Source organism: Muntiacus reevesi, chromosome 11, assembly GCF_963930625.1.
Source record: "Muntiacus reevesi chromosome 11, mMunRee1.1, whole genome shotgun sequence".
Classification (NCBI taxonomy): Eukaryota; Metazoa; Chordata; class Mammalia; order Artiodactyla; family Cervidae; genus Muntiacus; species Muntiacus reevesi.
This window is the reverse complement of record NC_089259.1, coordinates 59,709,573-59,717,869: the sequence shown is the minus strand read 5'-3', so window position 1 is coordinate 59,717,869 and position 8,297 is coordinate 59,709,573. Positions and strand designations below refer to the sequence as shown.

Sequence of the window (8,297 nt, the reverse complement as noted above, 5' to 3'; positions counted from 1 at the left end):
TCATAAAACTGTTCACCTTCAGCTTCTTCAGCATTATTGGTCGAGGCATAGACTTGGATTACTCTGATATTGAGTGGTTTGTCTTGGAAACAGTGATCGTTCTCTCGTTTTTGAGATTGCATGCAAGTACTGCATTTCAGATTTTTTGTTGATTGTGATGGCTACTTCATTTCTTCTAAGGGGTTCTTGCCCACAATAGTAGATACAACAGGCATCTGAGTTAAATTCACCTAGTCCAGTTCATTTTAGTTCATTGATTCCTAAATTGTCAATGTTCACTCTTGCCATCTCCTGTTTGACCACTTCCAATTTGCCTTGATTCATGGACCTAATTCTTCACAAATTTGTGTGTCATCCTTGTGCAAGGGCCATGCTAATCTTCTCTGTATCATTCCAATTTTTGTATATGTGCTGCCGAGTCAGAACTCACCACTATGACCTGCCTGTCTTGGGTGACCCTACATGACATGGCTCATAGTTTCATTGCGTTAGATAAGCCTGTGGTCCATGTGATTATTTTGGTTAGTTTTCTCTGACTGTGGTTTCTGTCTGTCTGCCCTCTGATGCCTGCTCTAAGTGCCTACTGGCTTAGTGCGGTTTCTCTGACCTTGGACGTGGGGTATCTCCTCTCAGCCACTCGCCTCTCCAGTGCCATGCAGCCACCACTCGCTTGATGTGAGAGTTGGACTATAAGGAAAGCTGAGCGTCAAAGAATTGATGCTTTTGAACTGTGGTGTTGGAGAAGACTTTTGAGGGTCCCTTGGACTGCAAGGAAATCCAACCAGTCCATTCTAAAGGAGATTAGCCCTGAGTGTTCATTGGAAGGACTCTTGTTGAAGCTGAAATGCCAATACTTTGGCCACCTGATGCGAAGAGCTGACTCATTTGAAAAGACCCTGATGTTGGGAGAGATTGAAGCCAGAATGAGAAGGGGATGACAGAGGATGAGATGTTTGTATGGCATCACTGACTCAATGGACATGAGTTTGAGTAGATTCTGGGAGTTGGTGATGGACAGGGAGGCCTGGTGTGCTGCAGTCCATGGTGTCACGAAGAGTCGGACATGACTGAGTGACTGAACTGAACTGAATGAACCTAACATTCCAAGTTCCTATGCAGTATTATTCTTTATAGCATTGGTCTTTACTTCCATCACCAGTCACATCCACAACTGGGTGTTACTTTTGCTTTGGCTCTGTCTCTTCATTCTTTCCAGTGTTAGTTCTCCACTGATCTCCATCAGCATATTGGGCACCTACTGATCTGGGGAGTTCATCTTTCAGTGTCCTATCTTTTTGCTTTTTCATGCTGTTCATGTGGTTCTCAAAGCAAGAATACTGAAGTGGTTTGTCATTCCCTTCTCCAGTGAATCACATTTTGTCAGAACTCTCCACCATGACCTGTTCATCTTGGGTGGCCCTACATGACATGGCTCATAGATTCATTGAGTTACACAAGGCTATGGTCCATGTAATCAGTTTGGTTAGTTTTCTGTGATTGTGGTTTTCATCCTGTCTGCCCTCTGATGAAGAAGGATAAGAGGCTTATGGAAGCTTCCTGATGGGAGAGACTGGGGGGGTGGGGGCGGGGGGCGGGGACTGGGTCTTGTTCTGATGGGCGGGGCTGTGTTCCCTTCCTGTTGTTTGAATTGAGGCCAACATAGAGTGGAAGTAATGAAGATAATGGTGACTTCCTTCAAAAGGTCTCATGCATGCACTGCCGCACTCAGTGTCCCTGACACTGCAGCGGGCCACCGTTGACACATGCCACCCCTGGAGACTCCTGGACACTCAGAAGTAAGTCTGGGTCAGTCTTTTGTGGGGCCACTGCTCCTTTCTCTGGGTCTTAGTGTGCACATGGTTCTGTTTGTGCCCTCCAAGAGTCTGTTTCCCCAATCATGTGTAAGTCCAGGTTGCTCTATGGTGGGGTTAATGGCAACTTACTCCAAGAGGGCTTATGCCATACCCAGGTCTGCTGCACCCAGAGCCTCTGTCCCTGCAGCAGTACACTGCTGATCCATGTCTTTGCAGGAGACACTCAAACACAGTTCTGGCCCAGTCTCTGTAGGGTCTCTGGGTTCTGGTGCATACAAGGATTGTTTGAGCCCTCTGAGTGTCTCTGTTGGGTGAGGGGTTTGATTCTAAATGCCATTTTGCCCCGCCTACTGTATTACTGGGACTTCTCCTTTGCCCCTGGATGTGGCATACTTATAAACTGAAGTAAAAATTCTTCTGTATCTGCAACTCCTCTGAATCCACAGTACTTCAGTATCTGGGGTTCCACATTCACAGATTGGATTACTCTTCACATGACCCCTTCTTTCTGTGCTTCTCTGTGTGTTCTCTCCTGTTATAAAGCCGCTGGGTTTAGGTTCCACCTTTATCTAGTATGGCTTCATCTTAACTAATAAATTTGCAAAGACCCAATTTCCTAATGTTACATTCTGAAGTTCTGGGTAAATATGGATTTGGGAGGCATGCATTGTCCAACTCACTACATTCATGGTAACAATATTACTTTCTTTAAAATTAAACAATATTATATAAAGTGTCCTATAAAAACACCCAGTCTTTTTTTTTTTCACAAAAATATTATAAAATTTTAAGCTTTGACTATTTCAATAAGACTTTTTCATTGAGGTTTTGTTGTGGTTGTTTACAATGTGACCACTGCTTAGTTATTCAAATTATTTTTCTCATTATGATATGTTTGCATTCTCATAGGCATATTCAACTGGTCAGGAATAAAACTTGGAAAGTAAGTGTCAATGGATTGATGCCAACACATTAAATTATTGACTTGCTTTGTTTTCTACCCAAATAGTTCAATTTTCTCAGCAACTTCAGGTAATTTATCTCTGCTTATAGCCCCAGCCTTGACTTTTAAAAGCATTTCTCACCAGTTCCACAGGAAATTAATAGACATGCTGTGAATAATACGTTCTTTAATTAAATATAGTCAGAGAAAGCTGAGTTCAAAAAGCAGGTTTCTTTATTGTCAAACTTCAAACAGCTTTGAATTTGCTATATTATGTCATGATACTCCCAGAGTGATATCAGGGAAGCAGTGCTTTACAAGTTTATTTGAAAATAAGATCTTATTGGAGGAACTATCTCCTATCACTGAGCAAAACTTTGCTCCTATACCATCCCTCACGTAGAAGACAAGCAGGCCTTGACTGTGGAGTGCCTAGCTCCACACTTGTGATCCAAGGTTATTAATTAGGGTCCTCTCTTATTGCTAAGTTGAAAGCACCACTCTTCCCTGTGTGTGGTAAGTGGATTTTTGTCTAAAATCCCATGTCCTAAAGTTTGGATTTCTTTCTTTCTTTTTTTTTTTTTTTTTGTCACTTTTTGGCTTGTGGCATGTGTGATCTTTGTTCCCTGACCACGGATCATACCCAAACTCCTTGCATTGGAAGGTGGTATTTTAACAACTGAACAGTCAGGTAAGTCCCTAAAGATTAGATCTTGATAAATTAATAACACCAAGTCATTTAAAAGGGAAGTCTTTACCTTTGCATTTGTCAATTTTTCTTTTTTAACTAGTATCACTTAGCTTGTCGTGCAGTTTCTCAATCTATAATTGCAGACAGTGATGGTTAATTTTACTTGTCATCTTGACTAGACTAAAGGATGGATGACCTGATAGCTGGTAAAAACATTATATCTTGGTGTATCTGGGAGGATGTCTCTGGAAGAGATTAGCATTTGAATCAGTAGACAGAGGAGTAAAGGGATCTGCCTTCACCAAAGCATATGGAAATCATCTAATCTACTGAGGGCCTGAATAAAACAAAATGGCAGAAAAAGGGTAAATTTGCCCTCTGCAAAGAGCTGAGACATCCTTCTCCTCCTGCCCTTGGGCATCTGTGTTCTTGTCTATCAGACCTTCAGACTTGAATTGAGACTTACACCACTGACCTCTAGATCTTGGACATTCAGACGGATTGTGATTTAGATCACTGACTCCCCTGATTCTGAGGACTTTGGGCTTGATCTACAAATACCTCACTGGTTTTCCTGGGCTTCCTGCTTTTGGGCAGCACATCACGGGGCTTCACAGCTGCCTTAACAGCACAAACTAATACTTCATAATAAATCTCTTTCTATATACCTGTATATAGCCTATTCACTGTTTCTCTGGAGAAGCTTGGCTAATACACAGACCTTCCGAATACATGCTATATTTCTTAATACTGTCATTTTGACCATCTTCTAAGGCAATAAAAATAACAGGTGCTCCCTCAGCCCAATTGATCTCAAGGTTTATCACCATCTGGTGGATCTCCTCATGGACTTTGTTACCATCTCATATTATTCCAACTTGGGTTTTAAAGTTCAAATATCTAACTCTTTTTCTTACTTTGAATCCTTTTAGAAACTTCACTGCCTCATTCATACTTCATTTTCTCTCCACCAATTCTATTAAATCTAGTTCCTTTTTTTTTCTATACCATATCTATCCCCAACTATCAAAAATTCCTTGCTTTCTAAAATAAATGAATTAGAGGTAAAAATAAAATCATAGACCATTTTATATTTCCCCCCAGGTCGATTTTTATTTCTTCAGTAAATATTAATTAAATAATTACAATGTACCACAATGTACCACTGTATTTCCAGCTCCCCTAGGAGCTGGAAATACAGTGTTAAAACAAAAGAGATTAATATCTCTGTGCTTACAAAGCTGACATTTTAGTGTAGGAGAAAGACAGTATAAGCATGATAAATGTAGTATACTAAACAGTGGTATGTTCTAAAGAGAACAAATTACATCAGGAAAGGCAATATGAAATGTCCTGAAAGCAGCTTGAAATTTGAGGTAGAGTGGCCAGGAAACTCTTCAAAGAGAAGGTAACTTTGCATCAGGACTTACAGGAAGTGAAAAGCCCATAGCACTTACCTAGATGAAAATTAGTAAAAATAAAAGAAACAATCACTATGGGGAAGAACTTGCCTTGTACATAATGCCTAGTAACTTTGCCATGACATTTTCATATAATCCATATAATCACAGAAGAAAGAAAATCCTGAAATAGTGAAGAGAAAAAGTGGTTTACTTAAGAAGGGAATGTCATATTAGAATGTAATTTTTAGAATCCTTCTTTCTGAATTATCACTATTAATTTTGGTTGTTTTGTTTGCTGTTTTGCTTTTGTTTTCTACTTCTTTTCTGTATTTATTGGGCTGCACCTCACCTACAACGAAGACCTATGTTGCCCAGCTTTAAGACCAAAGAAAGAGTCTGGAATCAGCAACAGAGACTTCAGTGGTTTTGTGGATGGGAATCTTCCATGTCTGAAGCAAGGTCTTGGAGCACCACCACACCTTGTGAGGAAGAAGGTGGGCAGGACAAGGTGGCAGTCTTTGCTCCCAGAGGGAAGGGGCAGTTCCACTTATAGGGGAATTGACTTCAGGTAGGCTCATTAGTTACCAGGGAAACATGTAGGGGGCAGACCCCTCACTGCCCCTTTGTTAAGAACAATCACTAGCTGGGGCCTTGGGCAAATATGTAGGAAGGTCAGTCATGTGAGGAGGGTGTAGATAAAGCAAGCCCTAGTTGGGCAGGGGATGTACAGGGAGCAGGAGAACAGCCATATTGAGTGGTCATACAATGTCATTATTGTTTTTTTCAATAGCCTTGAGAGTCTATATTTTCTCCTGGACTTAGGCACAGACTTTGAACACAGTATCCTTGGATGGGGTGTCAACAGACTGACTGCATTTTAGGATGAGTAGTGTTGTAGAAGACTCTTGAGAGTCCCTTGGACTGCAAGGAGATCTATCCAGTCCATCCTAAAGGAGATCAGTCCTGGGTGTTCACTGGAAGGACTGATGATGAAGCTGAAACTCCAATATTTTGGCCACCTCATGCGAAGGGTTGACTCATTGGAAAAGACTCTGATGTTGGGAGGGATTGGGGGCAGGAGGAGAAGGGGATGACAGAGGATGAGATGGCTGGATGGCATCACCAACTTGATGGTCATGAGTTTGAGTAAATTCCAGGAGTTGGTGATGGACAGGGAGGCCTGGCATGCTGTGATTCATGGGGTCACAAAGAGTCGGACATGACTGAGCGACTGAACTGAACTGAACTGAGGGAGGAGTAGGCAGGTAGATATACTCACCTACTTTCATTCCACTACCAAATAAAAAAGGCTTTAATTTGGTTTCTATGCCCACCATAAAAAGCAACTCTCCCCTGAAATATTTTAAATAATTTTTAGTTTTTTTTTTCCTCCTATTTTACGCTAAAGGTAATGATGTAAACCCCAGGTGTCTGTGCATGTCTGGGAGTGGGGTGGAGAGAGGGAGGCACTGATGAATGTCGCAGACTTTCCTACTCAAATGTGTAAGTAATTTCTGCTTTGGGGATCTCTGAAGAACTTCTCAGGAAGAATCATTCCTGTAACTTCTCCTTTGTATCTTCTGGGATGTAGCTACATCCTTTCGGTTCTGTCCCTCTGGATCTTTATGTCCTCTGTCCTTTTTCTTAATATTTTTTCAACACCTTTGGACCATAGGTCACTTTCTCTTAATCATTTCCAAGAAAACTAAAAGCATCTCCTCCTTGCATTTCTGTTGTCATTTAGATGAATCTTCAGAGGAAGACTATTCTGATCACCTCCAGCTCACCCTGTTGGTGAAGGAAGTTTTTCCCATTCTAAATAGTACAATGTGACCTAACATAGGACACATAAAATTGGAAAGATGTAGTTAGTAGCTATTTATTAGTCACATGTGCTCGAAGCCCAAGGATGGAGGGCCCCACAGGGCTCCTCCAGCTACACAGGAACTGGACTAAGGAGCAAGGTGAACCACAAGTGACTGTGGAAGAGGCTTTATAGTAACAGGAGGTGGGGTAGCTTCTGGCTCCCTTGGTAAAATGTGATTGATTTGTTTGAATAGTTTATTGCACTTCTAAGAAGGTTGAAGACCAGAAGGGGTGCAGACAGTCCAACTGACTGGGGACTAACAGGGTGGAGAGAATTTCCTGGTGGACAGAGGCATAACTGTTGAGAAGAGAGGACTTCTGGTGAACGTTGGAGCCCTGTGAGGCTCAGAGGTCAAGACAGCATGTGGAATTCTGGGCCTCACAATGCAGCAATGCTGTTTATTACATTAGATAGAACCTCATCAGTCTTTTCAGCCTGTGAAAATTCATAGATGGGTTTGTAGTAGTTGATGATGCTGTAGTTTTCATTATATTGACTTTACTTGAAAGTGTGAAAGTAAAAGCTTTAGTCAGTCCGTCATGTCCAATTCTTTGTGACCCAAGGACTGTAGTCCGCTGGGCTCCTCTGTCCATGGGATTCTTTAGGCAAGAATGCTGGAGTGGGTTGCCATTCCCTTCTCCAGGGGATCTTCCCAACCCAGCGATTGAATCCAGGTCTCCCATATTGTAGGCAGATTGTTTACCACCTGAGCCACCAGGGAAGCTCTTTACTTACTTGTAACTAAAGCCAGCCATTCTAATTTATTTTTTATTTCTGCCCTAGGTCTTAGTTGCGACACACAAACTTTCTCTAGTTGCAGCGATCAGACTTCTCATTCATGGGCTTCAGTAGTTGTGGTGCATAGGCTTAGTTGCTCTTTGAGACCAGCATTGGCAGGCAGATTCTTAACCACTGGACCACCAGGGAAGCCCCAAGCCACACATTCTTTATGTTTGTTTGTATGTATAGATATTTTTATTCAAAATTAGCTATCTGTGTTCTTTCGTGACAAGATACTTCTGTGTATGAATCTAAATTTCATCTTATCGACTTCCAAATCATCTCTTTCCCAAATCATCTCTCTACTTCCAAATATTTTCTGAATATTTCTGTTTGCTAAGATGTTGTCTTTGCCACTCATCTTTTCAGTCTATCCATTCTCCTGAGTGAGCATTCTCTTCCTGTTAACAACAAAGCTGACTAGTTTTAAATTCCTACCTTTACTCTTCACCAAGTTATACTCATTTTTTACTAAATATTTACAATTACTTGTTTCACAGGCTCCTGGAACAAAAAGAGCATTTATAAAGTTAAACTGATCCGCCCCCTACTCCAGGTTGCCTTGGTTGCTGAGGAGTCAGGCTCCTGGTAGGCTTCTCTTATGGCTCAGCTGGTAAAGAATCCGCCTGCAATGTGGGAGACCTGGGTTCGATCCCTGGGTTGGGAAGATCCCCTGGAGAAGGAAAAGGCTACCCACTCTAGTATTCTGGGTTAGAGAATTCCACGGACTGTAGAGCCCACAGGGTCACAAAGAGTGAGACACGACTGAGCGACTTTCCCTTCACTTCGCTTCAGGCTC

At 41.8% G+C, this 8,297-nt stretch overlaps 1 non-coding gene across 1 annotated transcript; it reads right to left on the bottom strand.

The window, feature by feature from the left end:
• Positions 1-320: 320 nt before the first annotated feature.
• On the bottom strand, positions 321-426 carry LOC136144586 (U6 spliceosomal RNA). The gene has a single exon (XR_010658604.1). It is a non-coding gene; the product is annotated as a U6 spliceosomal RNA (small nuclear RNA).
• Positions 427-8,297: the final 7,871 nt, after the last annotated feature.